The 22,619-nt window shown below is 45.9% G+C and overlaps 1 long non-coding RNA gene across 2 annotated transcripts in view; it reads left to right on the top strand.

Annotated features, from left to right (window-relative positions):
• LOC118154471 (uncharacterized) overlaps positions 1 to 22,619 on the top strand; it is a 119,978-nt gene that overhangs the window by 15,058 nt on the left and 82,301 nt on the right. For both annotated transcript variants that reach the window (XR_013536638.1, XR_004744381.2), the window contains exon 2: positions 20,483 to 20,595. This is a non-coding gene — a long non-coding RNA (uncharacterized LOC118154471). The remainder of the gene's footprint in view (positions 1 to 20,482; positions 20,596 to 22,619) is intronic.

The raw sequence follows: 22,619 nt of genomic DNA, 5'->3' as shown, positions 1-22,619 counted from the left end.
TCTGAGGATGTGGTGCTGGTTCCAGGCCACCCCACCGATCGGCTACATATCAGTTTACCTTGTTCTGTCCATCCAATAACTTGGCACTGAATGGATCAGGAAGGAAAGAAAAGGGGAAAGGCACCCATCCCATACGTTGTGATACATAGGAATTTCATTGTCATTCAATTCTAAACATTTTCCAATTTTTGATTTGTTTCTTTAACTCATGAATTATCTAGATGTTTGTTTTAAAAATGTCAAAGTCTATGGCATTATTTAGTTATCTCTCTGTTCTTGATGTCTATTTTAATTGTCTTGTATTCAAATACAGGGCTTATATGATACTGATTATGGTTTTTATTATGATTTTCTTTATGCTTAGTACATAATCAGTTTTAGCAAATGCTTTAAGTGTTCTTAAAAAGTATTTCCCTATGTGTTGAGTACATAGTTCTATATATGTCCATAGATTAAGCATAATTGTATTCTTCAAAAGTCTATGTTCTTACTAATTTTTTTTTGCTTAATATATCAATTACTGAGAGACGTGTAATAAAAATCTTTCACCATGATTAATGATTTAGAAATTTCTTCTTGTAACTCTATCCCTTTTTGTTTTATAAATTTGGATACCAAATTTAGTATATGCACATAAACTCATAATTCTTAGAGTTTCCTGGTGAGTCACTCCTTTTATAATTAGATACTTCTTAATATTTTCAATATTGCTTTTTATCGTCAAGTTTAATAGAGGTACAGCAGCTTTTTGGGGGATGAGAGGTTAATATTTCTAGATATATCTTTTCCAGCCTCTTACTTTCAAGATTTCTCTTTTTTTGTTTTGACTATTTCTCTTATAAATATCACACACTATGGTTGTGAATTTATAAATTTCTTATAATTCTATCACTTTTTGCTTTATGTTCATATTTTTTAAACCAAGTCTGGCAAACCTTTTGGGTATTGAGTTTAGACTTTGAATATTTGGATTCATTACTGATGTCGTTATTATCTTTGCCATCTTATGGTAGGCTTTCTTTATCTTGCTTTTCCTCTGCGTCTTTTACTTTCTTTTCTGCCTTCCATTGTCTTGATATATATAGTCTTTAAAAATTTTCCTCTACATCTTAAGCAAATGAAATAATGCTGGCTAGCAATATTTCATTTGCTCATTGAGAAAATGCTGTGGCATTTGTTGCTAGGCATGAGAAATCCTAGTTTCTCTTTAGTTCTCAGCTTCTTCTTACTCAGAATACTTGTTCCTTAAGATCTGTTAGAGTTATGAAACTGAAAACACACTTTCCTTTTTGAGGCAGAGTCTAACTTTGTCACCCAGGCTGGAGTGCAATGGTGTGATCTCAGCTCACTGCTACCTCCAGTCCCAGGTTCAAGTGAGTCTCCTGCCTCAGCCTCCTGAGTAGCTGGAACTACAGGCCCATGCCACCACGCCCAGCTAATTTTTGTATTTTTAGTAGAGATGGGGTTACACCATCTTGGTCAGGCTGGTCTCAAACTCCTGACCTCAAGTGATCACCCAACTCAACCTCCCAAAGTGCTGGGATTACAGGCATGAGCCACTGTGCCCAGCCCCATACAGTTTTTATCTTACGTTTTTTCCACTTAATGATCTATTATGACAGTTTTTCCCATATCTGTTGTTTGTAATGTCTGTGTAATAGTCTATCAGTGACCATGAATTTGTTCCAGTTGCCTTGTTATTATCTGTAATGCTCTGTGCACTTTTACAATTCCTTTCTTAGAATAAATTCCTTGAAATAACTAATCAGGAGGAAGAACCATTTTAAAGACCTTGCCAGGTATTTCCAAGTTGCCCTCCTGAAAGGTCACATCTTTGTGTGGACATTCTCCTCTGAGGATGCCCAGAGAACATTCCAACAGCCCCCTTCCCAAGATCAAATCAACCCCAGCAGGGTCAGGCTTCTGATAGAGCCCAGCCAGGTCCTGGGAGAGAGGCAGGGGTCTGGTCTGTTGTGGCTATGGGTTTTGGGAGCACTGGGTGGCTTGGGACTGAGATCTCAGGATGAGCACCCCAGAGACCTCCTCAGGTTCCCATCAGCTTGTCCCTGTAGTGAGCTAAGCACACAGACTCCCTGGCTGTAGCAGGACAGGCAGAGCTCAGAGAGGAGAAGTGCAGGTGTCTCAGCTACATAGACCCCTCACTCCTGGGGGCCATACGGGGACTGGGCATTGGGGTCCTTGGGGAGGAGCCCACTCCTGTATTTTTTTTTTTAGTAGAGACGGGGTTTCACCATGTTGGTCAGGCTGGTCTCGAACTCCTGACCTTGTGATCTGCCTGCCTCAGCCTCACCAAGTGCTGGGATTACAGGCATGAGCCACTGTGACCAGCTCACCCCCTGTATTAGAAGCACATTATTCCTCTTCAGTGGGGGGGTGGGGGAGCAGCAAAGTGGGCCCCTGTGTTTGTCTTCCCAAAAAGTAAGTTTGTTCCCATACTGCCATGATCTGCTGATTCAGTGGGTGATTCCTTAAGAGGTCCAGGCAACTTCTCTCACATCTCAGGCTCTTCTCCTGGAGAGAGAGTGGAGGGCGAGGGCCGGGTCAGGGGCTGCCGGGCTGTCAAGATGCCGCTGGCCACAGGAATCCAGCGGGCTGGGGCTAGGACCTGGGCTGGGAGGGGCGCTGAGGACTCGCAGTCCTGCTGCTACCCTTACACAAAGCCCGACCTTGTTCTGCTGCCTCTGATGTGTGCCCTGGGCTCAGACCTCCCGGGGTCCTGTGCATGTCCTGACCACGCGGGGAAGGGATGTGCTGCCCGCCTGGACCCCTGGAACGTGGGGGGGCATGCTCTGCCCAGGGCTCTGGGCCCTGCCTTGGGCTCTGCTCAGGCATGGAAGGCCAGGCCAAGACCCTGACTGCTTGACCCTACCGATGGGTTTCTTGGGATGAGGGTCATGGGCATCCACCACCTGGGAAGGAAGGCAGTAAAGGTGTTGCCTTTGTCATGGTCATCTCTGCAGTGGGGGCCAGGGGAAGTGTGGGGGGCATGCGGGGGTGCTGGGGTGGGGCTGAGGTGGCCGTGGGCACCTGGTCCCTTCCTGTGTGCTGTTTTGATGTCATGCCCCATCTGGGCCGCTGCTGGAAATGCTGGCCAGACTCATTCTCTGACAGAGGCTGTAGATGCCAGGGGTTTTAATCCAGGTGGATGTTAGGTTTGCCAACCACACCTGTTCCTCCCTCCAATACCTGCTCATTAACCATCCCCCACCACCTCCCCTTACACAAGGAGTCCTGTGCCACATTCCAGAGCAGGGCAGCTGCCATCCAGGCACTCCTGAAGGGAGGTCCCCAGCCCCGCATGGTGTTTCTTAGACTTTCACCTGCTTACGATGATTGGCAAATCCATCCTTCCACAGGTTTCTTCACTAGGATCCATTTACTGAGTGCCTGCTGCATGCCAGGCACGTTTCCAAGCGTGGGGAGTGCACCAGAGATCAAGGCAGACCAGTCCTTGCCCTTACACACATCGTGGCCTGGATCCAGGACCCACTCCCTCCGCTGTGGTGACATTGCTTTTTTGGCACATCTCTCCCTACAGATTAAAAACATAAGGGGTATGCCAAGAGGCTGCCAGACTCGTGTCTGGATTTGCCAAGGTTCCTCGTATCGGAGATTGACAAAGAGCACTGCAGAGAAAAAAAAATTGAAATCCTAGCAAAGTGAGAAGAAGCACGTGTGAAAATGGCACTCACACTAAATCAGCATTAAATCAAATCAGGGCCTGCTTAGAAACCAGTGCAGACCTGCTATTTCTCGCTGAGTCCTGTTATTTTAACTCAGCGAATTCAAGCAAGATTTCACATTCCCATCAGAGGGCAGAAAAGAAGAAAACTGTGATTCTCAAGGGCAAGGCTGAAGCTGTTTGCTGAGTAGGCTGGGGTTGGAGGGTGGAGGGGTGGTGGATGATCTGAGCACAAGGACATGGGTGACATGACCGCAGGCTGAATTCTCTGTCCACAAACTCTCCATTCTCATCTTGTTCCCTGATTCTGTCCCTTGCACACAAACCTTCAGTGGTTCCCATGACCATTGAGTTAAGTATAAACATCCCACATCCCTCCACCGCATGACCTTCAGTTTGTCTTTTCAGTTTGCATGATGTTTCACACCTGTGGCTCCAGCCAAAGAGGATAACTTGTAGGATTGCTGCCTGTGCACCCTTCTGCTTTTGCACTCGATAATCATGGTAGCCGATACTTGCTCAGCGCTCACTGCGCTAGGTCCTGAGCTTCCTTTATCCCAGTCCTACAAGGAAGGACGTAGTGTTACCTGCCTTTTTTCAGATGAATTTCTCAGAAGAGTTCCTGACTTGTCCAGTGGGAATTTGAATATGCCTCTCTGTCCCCACAACCTAAACCCTACACTATAACGTAGACCTTTGGTGGAATCAGGGTGCTGTGTCCTGTGTTGTCTCTAATAAATGGCTTTACGAAAATGCTAGAAGTTTAGGGGCAAGGTACCAAAAGCAAGAGATGAGACCAGCTGGTCTGGATCTCTCAGGAGATCCCAGACTCTCCTGTTAGATCTTCCCTCCTCCTCAACACGGGCTCATACCCTCCCATCCATCCCCATTCTGCTCCATCATGCCCCACCTTCTCCACTAGCCACCCCAGCTGGCTCAATGGACCAGAAGGTTCTGGGTCAATGACCTTCCCTTCCCAAGTGCTCCAGTTTGCAGAGACGGAGCCACAATCCAGGGGGAAGGTGTACTGTGCTCTCCTGGGCTCTCCAGAAATCCTTGCATTCGTCAGGCAGTACTTCTGTTACAATTTAAGGTAACTGACTCTTCATGACCCCTGGCATTGATGGAGGGAGAAGGGGAGAAGGGTGATGGCCTGGATGTTGTAGCCACAGGAAGAAGCCCCCCCAACTTCTTGGGGACACCCACGCAGCTGGAAGGAGGGAAAAGTTGCAGCCTTCTTGGTTTTTTCAAGGTCTTGGGAAGTCCAAGAGAGTGGAGTGGGTCATGGGCTGGTCAAGGGCCATTTGTCACAGGCCTTTCCTGGGCTTTGCCCACTGCCTCTTAGACCCAAAGGTCAAGTGAGGCAGTTGAGAAAAAAATCCTCATTGTGAAGTGTCTGTGGCCTGGCTCAGATGAGAGAATGACCCCCTTTCAGCAGCACCGTTTGGAGCCAGGACAGGATTCCCAGAGGGCCAGGTTGGTGAATGGTCATCTGTCTGCCCAGATGGACCAAGGCCTGGCCTGCCAGGGAGGAGACTCAGGTTCTGGTTTCTGTTTGTGAACTCAGGGGCTCTGGAGTACTTCAATAAATAAACACCTATTTATTGAGCTCCTACTGTGTGCAGGGCACTGTAGGGAACACAAAGAAGCACTGACTTGAAAAACCGCAGATCAGAATTTACCCATGCAAATGAGCTTGCTCCCTAGGGAGGCTGGATACTCGCAGATCCAGTGAGGCCGCCACTATTTGAGGAACCAACACCTACCCATCCCCACTCCAAACTATTTTGAGTTTTCTCAGTGGAGATGGTTGATGTTTTAAAATTAAAAATAGCTAATAGTCATCAGCTTATTCATTCTTTGCTTACTATGAGCCAGGCATTGTTCTTGCTGCTTGGGGTTGAGAAAATCCTGACAGTGTTCAGTCTGCTAGGGGTGATCAGCGGGTCAGCGAGGCCAGCGACCAGCTGGGGTTGACAGTGATTCCCTCCAAGCAACCTCTGGCTCGTCTGCTGTGAGAGTGACCCTGGACCTTGAGAGGGCAAGAGCATGGCTCATGCCTGGTATAAAGCAGCAGGCAGGTGATGCCAATGCCCAGGAAGTAAGTGCATGGCAGGCATCCTGGGATGCTGGGGGGCAGAGAGGAGGGGACCCTCACCTCATATGGAGGGCACAGTGAATCACCCGGGGCTTGCCTGGTGAGGATAACAACTGCCAGCATTTACTGAGCACTTTTTATATACTCGGCATGGCGTTAAGCGCTCTAAGTGGATTAATTACCTTGCTTTATCATTCCAGTCTTTCAAGGGAGATGCAATAAACCTCCCTTGTCCACATTTTACACGTGAGAAAACTGAGGCACAGCCAAGTTAAGTAACTGATCCAAGATCACACAGCAGGGAAGCAGATTCAAACCCAGTTGATCTGACACCCAAGTCTCCCTGTTTAATAGCCACACTGCTACTTCCAGGAGGAACGGGAGAAGGCAAGGGCTCATCAGTAAAGGACAACCCATATTGTTGAGACTAGTTTTTTTGTACTGAAGACAGTTCCCAAAGAGGATTTGTGAGCCATGGAGCCATGGCAGCGTCACTGGACAGAGTACGTACAGAATCTTGGAGGAACCGAGGTGTTGGAGACAGACCAAGTTAAGTTTGCATCTTCTCTTCCACTTCTTGCTGAGTGACCTCAGGAAAGCTCCCTGAACTCTGAGCATTTATTTCCACACCTCTGAAGTGGAGCTATTGACATCAATTTGGCAGTGTTCTTTTTTTTTTGAGGCGGGGTCTCACTCTTTCCCTCAGGCTGTTACACTGGAGTGCAGTGGCTCAATCTCAGCTCACTGCAGCTTCAGTCTCCCAGGCTTAAGCAATCCTTCTACCTCAGCCTCCCAAGTAGCTGGGACTACAGATGTGTGCCACCATACCCAGCTAATTTTTGTGTTTTTTGTAGAGATGGGGATTTCACCAAGGTACCCAGGCTGGTCTTAAACTCTTGTGCTGAAGCGATCTGCCAGTCTTGGCCTCTCAAAGTGCTGGGATTACAGGTGTGAGCTGCTGTGCCTGGTTAGCAATGTTCTGTGAGGACTGTTCAGGCTACAGTTACAGAATACCATGGACTGGGCAACTCAACAACATTTATTTCTCACAGTTCTGGAGGCTGGAGGTCTAAGATCAAGGTGCTGGCAGCTCCAGTGTCTGGTGAGGGCTTTCCTTCTGGTTTGCAGATGATGGTCTTCCCTTTGTATCTTCACATGAACAAGGGAGAAACTATTTTATCTTATCTCTTCTTTACAAGGGCACTAATCCCACTCATGAGGGCTCCAGCCTCATGACCTCATCACCTCCCAAAGGCCCTAGCTCCTAAAGCTACCACACTAGGGGTTAGATTTTTGATCTGTGAAATTTGGGTGACACAAGCATTCAGTCCATAACAAGGACTAAAAAGGGTATTTTTACGTAAAGCATTAAGCAGAGTAACCACTCAGTGAATATCAGTTCGAAGCTATTTGGAGATCTTCATTTACTTTTTTTTTTTTTTTTTTTTTTGACAGGGTTTTGCTCTGTCTCCCATGTTGGAGTCAGTGGCACAGTCTCGGCCCGCTGCAGCCTCTACCTCCTGGGCTCAAGCCATCCTCCCACCTCAGCTTCCTGAGTAGCTGGGACTACAGGTGCACACCACCATACCTGGCTTATTTTTGTATTTTCTGTAGAGGTGGGATCTTGCCGTGTTGCTCAGGCTGGTCTCAAACTCCTAGGCTCAGCCTCCCAAAGTGCTAGGATTATAGACTTGAGCCTTCATGCCTGGCCTCCTGGCTCTTGTTAATATCTGGCAGTGAGCGAGCTCTGATCTGAGAGAAATTGCCAAACAGACAAGAAGAGAGAGGAGGCTGAAGGTGGGCCTCACTTCTCTGAGCCTTGGTTTGCTCAGATAAGTATCTTGTACGGTTGTTGTTAGAATGAAATGGAAGGATACATAGAAGGTCCTTAGAACACTTCTGGTACATTTTGGATGGAGCTATATGAAATTGTTAATATTTGACCATTTTTTGCCCCATAAAAAAAATCTGCCAGTGCCAATATATATCAACACTTAAGTATTAGCAGTTCTAATATTAGTTTTCACGTTTGGCACACACAGAGTCCACTGAAGCAACTGGGAGCTCTGACTTCCCTCTGGTCCTCAAATTGGGATCTCTGGTGTTTCTTTCTCTTTACAGGTACAGAAAGGCCCCACGCCCTAGAGTGAGTCAGCAAGGGTCCCACTCAGGACCAACCCTGGGTCCTGCCCTTCCCCTCTTGGGACTGGCTTCCCTCATGCCCTGTTCTGGGTGGGGTCTGGAATGCTCTCCTCTCCTAGCGTCAAATGCCACGTCCTGCTGAGCTCAGGAGGAATTTCACAGCCTTTATACAAACCCAGCCCAGCAAGGGACCTGACCCCTGGCCTCTCTGAGGACTGTTCACCTTGTCTGCTGGATCCCATGAGCTCAGGGGGAAGAGGAGGGGTGGGGCCATCACAGCTCACAACTGTCTCTATGGCCCCCTATCTCCAGACCCCTGGACGTTTACACGTTTGATTCGGGTTGTTTTCTTGGCCCGAAATCCTGCTAAGGAAATTCTAGTGGCTTTTACCTCTTGCCTTTCTCCTCCAAAGATAAACCCTGATACAGAACACACTAAAAGCACAGCCAAAGACAACTCGCATATGGCAGGGAAACATTTGCAATCTGTATCACAGACAAAGGGCTCCCATGTATAGAGCTCTTGGAAATGGAGAAGAAAAAGAGAGCAAAAACCTAAGAAAAAAGTAAGTAAAAGACATGAGCAGACAGTTCAAAGCAAAAAGAAAGGCACTTCAATCCACAAAACTCTGTCCAACCCACAATTAGAGAAATGCATATTAAAACTTCATTGAACTACCATTTCTCACATACCAAATTGGTAAAAACCCAAAAGCTTGACAATGCACTCTATGGATTTGCTGTCACACACATTACTGGTTTGAATGCAAAATGGAGAATTTGGCAATGTCTAACCAAAAGGCATATACAATTACCCTTGACCCAACAATCTCATTCCAGGAATCTACCCAGAAGATACAACTCAACCAATAACTGCATGGTTATTCATCGTGGCATTATTTGTAAAAGCAAAAGTTGGGAAGCAACTCAAATGCCCCTCAGCAGGGGGACTGGTTGAAAAAATTGTGGTTCATTTGCATACTGAGTACTAGCCAGCAGTGATCTCCAGGATATATTGTTAAATGAAAAAGCAAAATGCAAAGCAGGGGATATAGAGTTATTTTTGTGTAAGAAACAAATACAAATAATAATATGTATATTTTGGCTTAGTTTGCAAAATAGAAACTAAGGAAAATAATTGCATATTCAGTGGGGAAGGGTTTCTGATGAGTAGGGTAGAGATAAAGATGAAGGAGAACTTTTCTGAGTGCACGTTTCATATAATTCTAAGTTTTTTCCTTTTTGAGACAGAGTCTTGCTCTGTTGCCCAAGCTGGAATGCAGTGGCATGATCTCAGTTCCCTACAACTTCTACCTCCCAGGTTCAAGTGATTCTCTTGCCTCAGCCTCTGGAATAGCTGGGATTACAGGCCCAGGCCACCAAGTCTGGCTAATTTTTATATTTTTACTAAAGATGGGGTTTCAATGTATTAGCCAGGTTGGTTTTGAACTCCTGACCTCAAGTGATCTGCCCATCTCTGCCTCCCAAAGTGCTGGGATTACAGGCTAATTCTAACTGTTGAGCTATGTAAATGTTTTAAATATTTGAAAACAAAATTAATAAAAGAGGGGGGAAGCAAACCCTTAAATTGAATACAAACAGAAATAAATGAACCTAACTCTGTGTTAAACCAGAAATATTACCTCATGAAGGAAATAATTATTTCAAACAATTTTTTTTGAGACAGAGTCTCACTCTGTCACCTAGGCTGGAGTGCATTGGCGTGATCTTGGTTCACTGCAACCTTCACCTCCCAGCTTTGAGCAATTCTCCTGCCTCAGCTTACTGAGTAGCTGGGACTACAGGTGCACACAACCATGCCCAGCTAATTTTTGTATTTTTAGTAGAGGTAGATTTCCACCATGTTGGCCAGGCTGGTCTTGAACTTCTGACCTCAGGTAATCCATTGGCCTCAGCTTCCCAAAGTGTTGGGATTACAGGCATGAGCCACCGTACCCAGCCTCAAACAACTTTTAACATAGTATTCTGACTAGAGTGTAATGTGTTCTAAGGAGAGAAACAACTGCAAAGGAATTTTAAATTCATTTAGTAGGTTTATTGTTAGAAGTAATCTTAGTATCGTGATTGTGAAACTACCTTATTTTTGTAGAATAAAGCAAATGAGTAAATATATTAATTATATTAGGAACTAAGATTTTCAGTGTAAAAGAAAAGAGATATGAAATTTTTGAAAACAAAACATGATACTGCATTTGAATTTAAAATTTAATATAAATGCATATTTTTAGAAAGTTTATTTCCCATCCCTGTCCTCTGAGAAGCATTAGAGGCAGTGACACCCCAGCAGCAAATAGCACACCTAGAGCCCAGATCATGGTTTCTAAACAAACACCAAGGTCCTTGGAAATGTCCACCAGAATAAACAGGGAGAGTGATAGAGAGAGAGAAAAAGACAGAGTGAGACAGAGAAAGAAGGGGATAAAGGAAAGCTTTTTTATTCATCTAAAAAGGTCAACTTATACATGTAAAGGGAATAATAGAATAAGAAAAGTATTTCACAACCTCCAGTGTAATAATTAATTTAGGAAAGGATCATCAACAGATGCTAAAATCATTAGGTGGAAGATTCCTGGGAAACTGCACAGTCAAAGTGACACTCACAAAATTACTAATTTCAAAGGGAAAATTGGACCTTTGCCAAAGAGAAACCTGCAGGTCATCACTTTAACCAGAAGATTCAGATAGCATCACTCAGAGTGAGGCAACCTAATAGGAGACACCTCCTGGTGTGATACAATGTGAAAGATGCAAACTCATGTATGAAATATTCTAACCAAAATTGGTTTAGCCTGAATCTACTCAAGCATCTGTATTAGTCTGTTCTCAGGCTGCTATAAGGACATACCCAAGACTGGGTAATTTATAAAGGAAAGAGTTTTAATGGAATCATAGTTCCACATGGCTGGGAGATTTCACATTCATGGTGGAAGGTGAAGGAGGAGCAAAGGCATGTCTTACATGGTGGCAGGCAAGAGGGCTTGTGCCAGGGAACTGCCCTTTATAAAACAATCAGATCTCATGAGACTTAGTCACTAACATGAGAACAGCATGGGAATAACCACCCCCATGATTCAATTACCTCCCACTGTGTCCCTCCCATGAAACATGGGGATTATGGGGGTTACAATTCAAGATGAGGTTTGGGTAGGGACATGACCAAAACATATTAGCATCTAAACCTAACTTCTCATTTATAAGACATACAAGGATTGAGGAACAAGTGACTAAACACAATGTGGAAGCAATCAGACAAATTCAGAATGTAGGACATTCCACACTGCCTAGACTCTTCAAAGAGCCAATATCACAGTCAGGGCTGGCTACAGATTTTGTGCAGCCCAGTGAAAAGGAAAAAAGTGGAATCCCTTGTTCAAAAAGCAAGAAAAAAATGTTAAAGATGCTAAAACCCACCACACCCAGGCGCAGTTGCTCACATCTGTAATCCCTGCACTTTGGGAGGCCAAGGTGGGCAGGTCATTTGAGGTCAGAAGTTTGAGACCAGCATGGCCAATGTGGTAAAGCCCTGTCTCTACTAAAAACACAACAAAATTAGCTAGGCGTGTTGGGGCACACCTGTAGTCTCAGCTACTCGGCAGGCTGAGGCACGAGAATCGCTTGAACCTGGGAGGCGGAGGTTAGAGTGAGCCAAGATCGTGCCACTGCACTCCAGCCTGGGTGACAGAGGAAGACTCTGTCTCAAAAAAAAAAAGGTAGGCCGGGCACGGTGGCTCAATCCTGTAATCCCAGCACTTTGGGAGGCTGAGGTGGGCGGATCACGAGGTCAAGAGATCAAGACCATCCTAGCCAACATAGTGAAACCCCGTCTCTACTAAAATATAAAAAATTAGCTGGGCGTGGTTGCACGCATCTGTAGTCCCAGTTACTCGGGAGGCTGAGGCAGGAAAATTGCTTGAACCCCGAGGGTAGAAGTTTCAGTGAGCGGAGATTGCACCACTGCACTCCAGCCTGGTGCCTGGTGACAGAACAAGACTCTGTCTCAAAGAAAAAAAAAGGTAATAAAAGACAAACCTTTCTTCCATGAGTATTCTCTCTTGTTTGATCCTGGTGTTTCTTATTTGCTATTTGATATCATTTTAAGTAAATAGAAATTAAAATTTTAAGTTTTTAGCATAAAATTTACAGTTTTTATATTATACAACACCACATTTAAATGCAAATATAAGAGCATTTAACTCATGGTAGAATCGCCAGAATTACACAATTTTTTGTTTCATAGTTCATACACACGCATATATTTTGTTCTTATCAGAGCAGTGGAAATGCTACACAAAATTAACACAGCTGTTTTTGTTTCACTTCTATTAATACATGTTATATATGTGTGTGTGTGTGTGTGTGTGTATGTGTGTGTATTTTTTTTTTTTTTGAGACAGGGTCTCATTGTGTAGTCCAGGCTGGAATGCACTGGCACAAATATGGCTGATTTTGGCATAAGCAATCTTCCCACATCAGCCTCCTGAGTAGCTGGGACCACAGGTGCACACCACCATGACCAGATAATTTCTTTATTTTTTGTAGAGACAGGGTCATGCGATTTTGTCTAGGCTGGTCATAAACTCCTGGGCTTCCCTACCTTGGCCTCCCAAAGTGTTGGGATTACAGGTGTAAGCCACTGGGCCTGGCCTGTTTCACTTCTTGATACACATTCTACCTACTCTCTGCCTTCACATACTCATAAATAAAGAAGTACTAGAAAGAAAAAAAACTGCGCTATCATTCTCTTTCCTTATATGTCGTCATTTTCAGTGTAAATTAACAGGGAAGCATGTTACAGAGAACATGTCACTATACAGAGAACTAAGAGGTGAATAAGAAAGGACATGATGGGGTTCCTTGGTCATTTGTGTTTCTTAGACCACCATTGCCTTCTGTCTGCATTTGAAGCCAGTTCTGGTTTGACAGAAAGCTTCTGGTTTGAATGAAAGTGTCCCACTTACCCAGTCATAGACATAACATGCATTACGGGTTCACTAGAATTCAGTGCTTATAGAATATCAGAAACGCTATCCACAGATGGGGTGGCAAGGAATGGCAGTGAACGCACAGATTGGGCTGGTCTCAAACTCCTGAGTTCAAGCTATCTGCCTGCCTTGGCCTCCCAAAGTGTTGGGGTTACAGGCGAGAGCCACCGCGCCCAGCCAGCCTTGTCACTTCTACCACCACTGCCCCATGACCTTCCTCATTACTTTCTTAATCACCATCTCCATCACTTCCAATTTTGCCTCCACTCATGACCCCACTCTATCTCCTTTATCACCTCCACCCCGCTCCACCGTGATCTTCCCTACCATGCACACCATCACCACCTTCATCCTCATCATCCTACCCCATCTTTGCTACCTTTACTTCTCTGGCTTAGTCTCAGCTGTCAATTCCACCATCTTTACCACCACTACTTGTGCCATTAGCACTATTGCTATTTCTTTGTTCTCCTCTATCCTTTTGCCTCCTCTTTCTTCTCATTGTCAGATTTTCCTGTCTCCACATCCCTAATGCTGACGGTACTAACTTTATGTCTAGTCCTTGCCTATAGGTGACATCCATGTAAAAATGAGATAAGGACACCCGAATGAAGGAAGTAACGTCAGATATTGCTCAGAGCCCATAGATGAGAGCATTCGCAACCTTTCTCAGGCACTAAAGTGATTGGCATACCCAAGGGTGGTGAGGGAAGAGAAGACAGGGGCCGGCTACAGGGTCACTCTACAGGCTGGACAGCTCCCAGCTCTGAGTCCTGCTTCCTCATCATTATCACAACTGGGATCACCTCGGCTTGAGGCTGGCACCACAGGAAGTTCTGGTGGTGATCAGCTGGGCTGGACAAGTGGTCATTCCAGCCCAGCCTTTGGGCTTCCCTGTCTGTGAGGCTTCGTGGGAAAGTGCGCTGCTCTACCAGACTCCAACCTCAAATGGTTGGGCACCCGTCCCAAACAGCCCCAGCTTCCCTTAATCATCACTGTGACTCTCCCACCCCCTAAATTATCAAAGTACTCCTTGAGCCTATTTTTGTTTGCCACCCTACAATCTCTAGGATGGATTAATTCCAGATGTTTGCAGCTCCCTGGGTAAAGCATTGCTTCCCATTATTTCTCCCAAAGCATCCTTTTCTAAACCTCTTGGGAGTACTTCGTTTCTACAACAAGGTTCAAGTGCTAAACTTTCTCTATACTCCACGTCATCATACTCGGTGCACCTTCTCTCTTCTTTCCCTCTAGAGAATGATTAAGACAAACATTTAAATATATTGTCACTGTCAATTCCTCCATGCTTTGCTAAGTGTAATTGCTCTTTCCCAAACCTCCCTTTGTGTAGCAATGCCTTTCTCACTGGTGAATGGGACATAAGTCATGACAACATGAAATCATGTCATCAGTTATTTGTTCAGAGGATAATTCAAAGAAGAGCATGACATAAAAGTCTCCTTTAGATCTGGCATCTGCCTTCTGCTCTGGCCTCTCTCTTGGCACCCTGCTTCTCTCCCGAATGTCCCCTGCCATCTGCTAAGTCCTCACATCTCTGTACCTTTGGACATGGGGCTTCCATCATCTGGAATGCCCTTCCTTTTCTGGTTCAAGACCCAGCTGAGGTTTCTAGAAACCTTCTCTGATACTCCCAATGCCCCTGCATCCCCTCAATTGGAACATTTCACCCACTTGCCTGACACTGACAATTTAGGATTCCCCATCAGGCTGCATCCTCTGCCCGCTGCCCTCACCCTCCTCTGTGATCTTTACGATGTGGCCTCATTGCTGATTTGAAATAGTTTGTATTATTGGTTTGGGATGTCTCATGTAAGAAGTTTCTGGAATCATGTTTTTTTAACCTATAAATGATATCAAGAAGGCCCATTAAAGAAAAGGCATAAGGGTGCGAGAATTCAGTGCTTCTACGAGAAGAACTTCCATTTCAGAATACACGCAGAAGGAAAACGTTGGGAACTTGGGTGACCAGGCAGTGGTGCAGGTGCACTGGGGTGGCCCTGTCCGGCAATGCTTACAGCAGGGCTTGGCTTAACTCCCGTGCCGGGCTGGGGGCCACCAGCTGCCTCTCGGCTGGGACTTCTTAGTTTCTGTGCTTGCTTGGACCCACTTCCCAATTTTGAAAAGATACCTTTTCTTATACAATGACTTGTGGTTTCATCAGCTGAGCCACACAGGTTCATTTTTTAGCAGCCAATTCTTTGGAGCCATAGCTCACATCTTTCCAGGACTTTCAGTATGGGATTTAAAAATAGTCTTGTGGCTTCCTGTGAACTGTTTACTTGTAAAACAGGAACAGATTCTATTAATTTCTATTTTTTCCAAACAGTATTTTTCTATAGTTCCTCTTACTACAAATGACAGTTTTTTGTTGTTTTGGTTTGTTTTTCAGTTCTTCCCCTATGACCAGGAAGTAAAGTGTAATGAAGTTGTTATGTGTTGAGTTGGGAGGTTTACCCAAATATCTCCTGTGGAAGACCCGGGTCACTACCCAGGATCAAGCCTCGTGTGTGTCCTTTCCCTGTGGGTTCTAAACCACAGTGCCTACACTGGGCCTTGCTTGTTTACGTCCTTGTCAAAGGCCCCTTCCATTCTGTGTTTGAATGGGGTTCTTGCTGCTTTCATATTGAGCATGCAGTGTCATGCACAGCCAACGTGGGTAAACACAGTGCTGCCTGTCTAGAATCCCATCAGCACAGTCCTTTCCTGGCAGTACCTGTGGAAGGAGAAGCGCTGCAGCCTGGTTGAGCAGTGGGCAGCTGAAGATCCAGTTCTCTGGAAGTAGAATCAGCTCCACTGTGGTTTGGGACCAGTGAGCTACAGTCAGTGTTCAAGAGTCCCATTGAATAGTAGGTGCCCACTCGGGACCCCAAAGAGGGAGACGCTCCCCTCAAAGACCTCGCTCTCCCTGGCTTCTCTGGCAGGGTACTTTCTCTCTCTTGTCCTTTACAACAGGCCGCATCCGCTCTGTTGACGCATGCAACAGGTAATTGCAGAGCATTGTTAGTGGGCTGTAGATCTCACATTCAAATGTAACTTCACATGACTTACTTAGGTAGCTCGGACCAGGACCTCCCACCTTCACCTCCAGGATAGTCAGATAAGCAGTGTTCTTCCAGGGACCACCTGCTTTTGTTTCACTTTTATCTGTCTCCCTCCTGAACGGAGGCAGGTAGCCCTGTGTGTGGCCCTTTCGGTGCCCTTCTCCTTTCAAAGCTATGTCTGAACTCTTCTTAGAACTCTTCCTAGAAGATTACAGGCACATTATTACACCTGCAACCACAGCACTTTGGGAGGCCAAGGTGGGAGGATCACCTGAGGTGGGGAGTTTGAACCCCAGCTTGGCCAACATGGTGAAACCCCGTCTCTACTGAAAATACAAAAATTAGCCGGGCATGGTGGTGGGTTCTCGTGGTCCCAGCTGCTTTGGAGGCTGAGGCAGGAGAATCCTGGAACCCAGGTGGTAGCAGTTTCAGTAAGCTGCTATCGCACCACTGCACTCCAGCCTGGGTGACAGAGTGAGACACTGTCTCAAAAAAAAAAAAAAATTACATTATTATTTTATCTAGACTAAAGTATACTTGTTATTATGAATAAAGCCGCTATAGACATATTTGTGCATGTCTCTTTGGTGAATATTTGGTCTCCTTTCTGTTGCCTGTGTACCCAGAGGTGGAATTTCTGAGTTATACAGTGCTGTTTACCTTTAGTAGACTCGACTATACATTTTTCCAAAGCGTTTAAACCAGTTTACCCTCCCACCAACCATAGATGAGAGTCCAGGTTGCTCCGAGCCCTTCCCAACACTTGGCATTGTCAGTCTTTGAATTCACTCTTTCTGGTGGGTTTGTAGTAATGTCTCATTATGGCTTGAATTTGTGCTTCATTGAAGAATAATGATATTGGTTTTTTTTATGAGTTTAATAGACATTTGGATGTTTTTGTTCATGTTCCAATCTTTTGCCTATTTTTAATTATTTCTTTTTATTGACTGTGGAGTTTCAAAAATAAACATTTTGAATAGGACTACTTTGTTAGGTATATGTATTACAAACATCTCCCAGCTTTGGCTTATCTATTCATTTACTTAGTGATGTCTTTGGATAAAGGACATGAATAAAGTTCATTTTTTCTTTAGTGATTAATGCTTTTGTGTCCTGTTTATAAATTCTTGATCTTCCCAAGGTCATGAAGATATTCTCCAATGTTTTCTTGTAGAAGACTGAAAACAGTCAGTCTCCTGCCTGAAAAACCCTCCCAACTTAGGCCTACAATACATTTTGAGTTAATTTTTGCATGAAGTATAAGTTAGGGGTAAAAGTTCATTTTCTCTAAATAGATATCCAGTTGCTCTAATATCATCTATTACAAGACAGTTTTCCCTCGTGAATAGCAATGGAATGTTTGTTGAAAAGCATAGCAGCTTTGCTCATAATAGCTCCAAACTGAAAACAACCCAAATGTCCATGAATGGATAAACAAATTGTGGTACATCCATATAATGAAATACTTCCCAGCAATCAGAAGAATGCATTATTCTTGAATGAAGAATGAATAGATTATTGATATGCACAACAATAGAAAGAATCTCAAAAACACTATGTTGAGGAAAGGGAGACAGAGATAAAAGAATGCATACTGTTTAGTCCCAGTTATATGAGGAAAAACTAGTGTGTGGTGATAAAAGTCAGAACAAGTTGGGTGTGGTGGCTTATGCCTATAATCCCAGCATTTTGGGAGGCCAAGGCAGGCAGATCACCTCAGGTCAAGAGTTCGAGACCAGCCTGACCCATATGGTGAAACCCAGTCTCTACTAAAAATACAAAAAACAAAAAGAAATAGCCAGGCGTGGTGGCACATGCCTGTAGTCCCAGCTACTTGGGAGGCTGAGGCAGAAGAATTGCTTGAAACTGGGAGGCGGAGGTTGCAGTGAGCAGAGATTGTGCCACACTCCAGTCTGGCTACAGAGCAAGACTCCTTCTCAAAAAAAAAAAAAACTCAGAACAGTCAGTCACCACGGGGAGGGGCAGGGAGGAGCTTGACTGGGTCGGGTGTTTTCAAGGCCCTGCTCCTGTTCCAGGCACTATCGCCTGGCTGTGAAGGTCAAGAGAGAAGGCATCAGTTTGGAGGCTGTTAAAAATTCAGAGCAATGCTGCCTGTTTACATTCGAGCTGGGTTATTCCCATTTCTGCTCTGAGCAGCCTTGGGGCAACTGGACCTTTCCAGGGCTGTGTCAGGGCATTAGCTCCTTTCTGTAGAATGCCAGAATGTACAAACTTCTAGAGACCTAATCATTAGCTCCAAAAGCTGTCTTAAGACTTACTGGGCTGAGCCTTCTCATTTTTGTAAACAAGACACCTATAGCTGACGAGAAGGGGGACTGCCACAATGCAAGTTTGGATTTCCATTTACCTTTAGGAGCTAAAATAATTTCTTCATTATCATCATCTTCATCCTCATGGCTACTAGGATTTTGAAGGCTTACAATGCCAAGCACTGTGCTAAGGCTTCTGATTAATTCTCCCAACAAGCCTGTGGGGAGTGTTAGTGTTAGCTCCCGATACGGTAGAGGAGTTTGGAGCTTGCAGAAGCTCCCACAGCCACACAGTGCTAGTCTCAGAGCTGCCTGAGTCTTCATCATCTGCCTCTCCGGGCCCCTCCAGGGCTTCCATTCCACAGCACGTGGTTGTCGTAGACTCAGTGCTTGCATGGTTTTGAGTGGTCCTGGCCCTCTGCTCTGGGATGCTCTGGAGCCACTCTCGGCACCCTCACGGGTCCTCCTTTGCGTACTCTAGCCCTGAGGCTACATTCATGAAGGAGCTCCCTCTGGAAGTGCAGGCATGGTGGGCCTCGCTCAGAGCTGTTTCCTTCGAGGTGGCCTGCCATCTTCTTTATCTTCTCAGCTTTGTCTGCATGGTGTTGGGCCAGTCCCATTTGGGCTCCCCTTACAAACTCAGCCTTGAGGGGTAGCATGAAGCTAATTTTTTGTATGGACTTGTAGAAGACTCATAAGCAAGTGTGAATGATGGATGACTCATCTTCACACCAACCTATAGTTCCCCCTCAATCCTGGACTCCCAGATTTTCTCAGTCTTTCCCTATTGGGTGGGGACTTTACAGATAGAAGTGCCACACAGAGAAGAAACGTAAACCAACTTGAGATTCCTTCCCCCCTCCCCCACAGACCGTAAGGCCATGTCTTTACATGTGTGTATGCACACACACACACCTTCACGGGGGTCAGAGCCACGGGCTTCCAGATTGGGGCCGTCTTTAATTGGAGAGGCAGATCTGGGCAGCAGGATTTAAGGAAGGGGTCTGGACATTTACTTTCTTCTTGACTCATCTGGCCACTGCCTAGTGTCCCCTTCCCTTTGTGTAGGTGATGGGACCCTGCTGGGATTCCCTGTCCTCCACTAGATCTGAATCCAGCTGCCTGCAGCTGCACTGAGACCAGGAGAAATAACCCTGGGCTGGGGTCTGAGCCAAGTGCAGTGGGATGTCATGTCCATTGGGACATCTACCACGGGGTGGGAGAGCTGAATGGACAACTTAGAGATCAGGGACCTTTTCCCCTCTGCTCTCAGTAACCAGAGGCAACCCTCTGCAGCCTCCTGGCTACTCCACTTTCCCTGTGGAGAGGAAGAGAAGGTGAGGGACAGAAAAGAGAAAAATAAGAAGGAATAAAAGACAGCGCCCCATCACTATCTCAACTGTGTGCCCATCATGCCCTTTGTATCCTTTCCCTGAGGAAAATGTCGGGGTGGGGGACCAGCAAGTCCTCGTCCCTAGAGAAGTGGCTGTATTTTAGGGGTTGTCTCCAGGCAGGGCCCCAGAGGTGTCTGTTTTTAAATATAGTCAGAGTTGGCTTCACATGTTTTCAGGATAGGCGCGGTGGCTCACGCCTGTAATCTAAGTACTTTGGGAGGCCAAGGTGAGTGTATCACCTGAGATCAGGAGTTGGAGACCGGGCCTGGCCAACAGGGTGAAACCCCATCTCTACTAAAAATATGAAAAATTAGTTGGACTGGTGTGGGTGCCTGTAGTCCCAGCTGCTCAGGAGGCTGAGGCAGGAGAATCACTTGAACTCAGGAGGCAGAGGTTGGGGTGAGCCGAGGTCGCGCCATTGCACTCTAGCCTGGGCAACAAGAGTGAAATTCCATCTCAAAAAAAAAAAAAAAAAAAAGAAAAGAAAAAAGAAATGTTTTCAGATTCCTGTACTATCATAAATGTGGGACACTGATTTGTGCACGTACTGTTCCAGCCAACAAATCAATGGTGTTCCTACTGTGCTATGTGCTGCCATAGTGACGAGAGCACAGGCATGATTCCTGCTCTTTGCTCTTTTATTTGGGGGGAAGGTTTCCAGTGGATCTAGGTGAGAACTGATGATACTCAGGGAGAGGAGAGGGATTAGTCCAGGGAGAAAGAGCCGTGGTAGGGAGACAGGTGGAGTTAAGTAACTGATAGATCCTGTGTAGCCGCAAGACCTAACCTATTTATTACTTTGCCCTAAAGTGTGCAGACCTTGATCTACACTACAGGCTGCTTGACAACTGGATCCCCATTCAACGCACTTCTTGGAGCCTGCAAAATTCATAGCACAGAGTCTGACGAGCGCTCACTGCTTGGTAAGTGTTTTCTGGGTGAGCAAGTTTGAGGATGAGATGGGCTAATAATGGGGTGTGGCGGAGAGGAGCTGGAAGGATTTGGTGATGGAAAAAAAGAAGGAAGGGAGAAGTTGAGGGATTTAGGGCCAATTCTCCTTCTTTGTGAATTTGCCTTCTTGCTGAGATGTATTTGTAATCTCCAAATCAACACTGTGTCCCTGTTACAGTCATTCACAGGTAAGTGCAGAGCAGTGAAAAAGCTGAGTCACCAAATGCACAGGCTCCCGCTGAGGCTGAACAAGGGCACATTCTGCCTGCTTTCAGCGCTTGCCTGTAAACAAGTGTCCTTTTCACGGTCTGTTTAGTGCCGCGCCATTTTGCATTTTTGTGCTTTATGCTGGTGGTTTTGCTGTTTAACATGGCCTCAGGTGTTGTGCTGCAGTGTGGCTGAGTTCCTGGGTTCCAGGCTGTGATATGCCTTACGGAGAAAGTACGTGTGTTAGATAGGCTTTGTTCAGGCATGAGTTATAGTGCCGTTGGCTGTGAGTTCAATGTTAGTGAGTCAGTGGTATGTATTAAGTATATTGTGTTGAAGCAGAAACACACATAATACAAGGTTATGTACTGGTTGGTTGAGGAAGATGATGCGACCAGCAGCTTGCAGGAAACTAACCCTCTGTCTCCCCTAGGAACGGGGTTCTGGATTTACTAATTCAGTGTCCGAGACAACTCTGTAGAACATAACTACCAGGAATAAGGAGAATTTTTTTTTTTTTTTTTGATGCTGGGTCTGGCTCTGTCACCTGGGTTAGAGGGCAGTGGTAGAATCATGGCTCACTGCAGCTTCTGTCTCCCAGGCTCAAGCGATCTTCCCACCTCAGCCTCTCCAGTAGCTGGGACGAAGGTACATGCCACAATGCTCAGATAATTTTTTAGAAAAATGTTTACAGAGATGTTTCACCATATTCCCCAGGCTGGTCTCCAACTCCTGGTTCAAGTGATCCTCCTGCTTCGGCCTCCCAAATCTCTGGGATTACAGGTGTGAGCCACCACCCCCATCCTAAAGAAAGAAGTGGCTGTAGATGAAGTAAGGGGTGTGGAACGGACCAGGTCTGTTAGAATTGACCAAGAGAGGAGGGACGACGTGAAATGCTGTGAGAGCAGGTGGGACTTCTTTGGAAGTGGCGCTGGGACTTCTTTGGACCATGTCAGGGTCAGCAGCTGTGAGTAGGACAGCTGGGATGTCAGCGCTTTCAGGCAGAGGCCATAGCACAGAGCAGGGACCCTCACAGCAAAGACCTGAGCCACCCAGGCACCCAAGAGGAGGTGAGAAAAGGTGACCCAGCTGGGATACAGGGCAGAGCGGGGGGCTGGGCACACCTGGAAGGAAAGCTCTGTGACCAGGAGAGCAGCCCAGCTACAGTGGGGAACTGAGCCTTGAAGATGAGGGCCCGTCTCTTTCCTCTGTGATGTGGGAGACAGAGTAGGCAGGACCTCTCAGCCTGTATTGAGCTTCCTGAACTTCAGGTTTGGGCACTTGTGAGGGCACAAGCCATCAGAGTGTGCCCTGAATTGCCCCCAGAGCAGAGTAGCACTGTGCTGGGACCAGGCTTGGCTCTCGGGCCAGCTGGCCATGGATGAGGTCAGGGGCAGGGGGTGCCTTACAGGGCAGGGAGAGGGGAAGAATGCTAGGACATTCATGGGGGATATTTGCCCCATCCCTTATGTTCCTTAGAGGTGCAGGGGACGTGGAACCGGAGAGACCCCTCCTCAGGTCGGCACCCCCTCCCTGCCCCTGCCCAAACAAGACTGGCTGATTTAGAACTGCGTTAATCCTTACCACAAGTCTGAAAGTCACCAGGGAGGAAATTGCTGCCCACCCCAGGCACACCTTGCTATGCCAATGTTATGTTTTCACACAAATAACCTTTTATTGGTGTTGTTTAAGAAAACGATTAAGTCATTGATTTTCAAAATGGAAAGTACCTCAAGATATCTAGTTTCTTAGCTTGAAGCAAGTAAAATATTATCATCCCTGTGCTGCA

Source organism: Callithrix jacchus, chromosome 6, assembly GCF_049354715.1.
Source record: "Callithrix jacchus isolate 240 chromosome 6, calJac240_pri, whole genome shotgun sequence".
NCBI lineage: Eukaryota > Metazoa > Chordata > Mammalia > Primates > Cebidae > Callithrix > Callithrix jacchus.
Note: the sequence above shows the minus strand (reverse complement) of the source record. Positions and strands in the feature narration are given on the sequence as shown.